This window comes from Oncorhynchus tshawytscha, unplaced genomic scaffold (assembly GCF_018296145.1).
Source record: "Oncorhynchus tshawytscha isolate Ot180627B unplaced genomic scaffold, Otsh_v2.0 Un_contig_18679_pilon_pilon, whole genome shotgun sequence".
Classification (NCBI taxonomy): Eukaryota; Metazoa; Chordata; class Actinopteri; order Salmoniformes; family Salmonidae; genus Oncorhynchus; species Oncorhynchus tshawytscha.
The window spans coordinates 1,165-2,234 of NW_024603961.1; the positions used below are offsets into that span (position 1 = coordinate 1,165).

At 40.3% G+C, this 1,070-nt stretch overlaps 1 non-coding gene across 1 annotated transcript; it reads right to left on the reverse strand.

Annotated features, from left to right (window-relative positions):
* Positions 1 to 207: 207 nt before the first annotated feature.
* Positions 208 to 289, reverse strand: trnas-aga. Its single transcript has one exon. It is a non-coding gene; the product is annotated as a tRNA-Ser (tRNA).
* Between the last annotated feature and the right edge of the window lie 781 nt (positions 290 to 1,070).

Below are 1,070 nucleotides of genomic sequence, written 5' to 3' on the forward strand. Positions count from 1 at the left end.
CAAACCTGTAACCTATGCTACTGTGGCCTATAGAGCTAGAAGGCTGGGTAACCAGGTGTGTAAAGGTGTGAGGTGGGATAGATGGCCTGCAGTCCTATCCCAAATGGGCAAATAATTTCTATGTACTTGTGGAGATCTGAGAGGATGTGATTGGTATAAGAAACAAGACTAAAATTAACCTCCGTAGGGGTCAAAAATACTCATTTTCGTTGTCGGCAGGATTCGAACCTGCGCAGGAAGATCCTAATGGATTTCTAGTCCATCGCCTTAACCACTCGGCCACGACAACATTTACATAAGTAAACAGGCTTGTTAGGAGTGATTGGGCGCCCAGGCATAGCCTACAGAAAGTGATAATTTAACAGCTGAAAGATAATGCAGTAACTCATTATAATGCAATAACATGAAATGTTCCTCTCATTCATTTGTTTTTAAGTACAGCAGTTTTCTTATTTTCCTAGATCTTTGCTCAGCTCCAGAAGGGTTGCATTTGAGAGTGTTTATTATACATTTTTATTTCACCGTGTCAAGTTACTGCGACCTGAACGCAGCGCCTTAGACCGCTCGGCCAACCTGACTTGAGCACATTACGTGAGTATCGGGTTAAGGAGTATGGGGTAAAAGTAGAAATAGGCACTGCCTACTAAAATCACCACAAAGACCAGTACATTTATGTACGATACTGACTTGCACTTTCAATAGTCATTTGGTTTTATCAATTAAAAACTCCAGTCATTGATTTAACCTCAATTTGGCCTTCAATGGGAAAAGAGTAGTAAATCATCATTGAATGAGTGCTAAACTGGTCTCAGAATATGGCCATTCTGATATAAATGATACAATTCCTCAGATAAGACCGAAAAAGTGTCTAGAAATATCAGCAATCATCAGGGTAAGAGTGACAACAGGTCCACATGGGGGAAATCTTAACAAATGGCATAATGGGTAATTTCAACGCAATCATGTTATTATTTATTTTTAGGGTTAACAAGCAGCTCACCTGTGACCTGTGGCTTGAATTTGGATGCGGCGACTTCGATTACACTGCAGACTATATTTTTGTTCTTCCC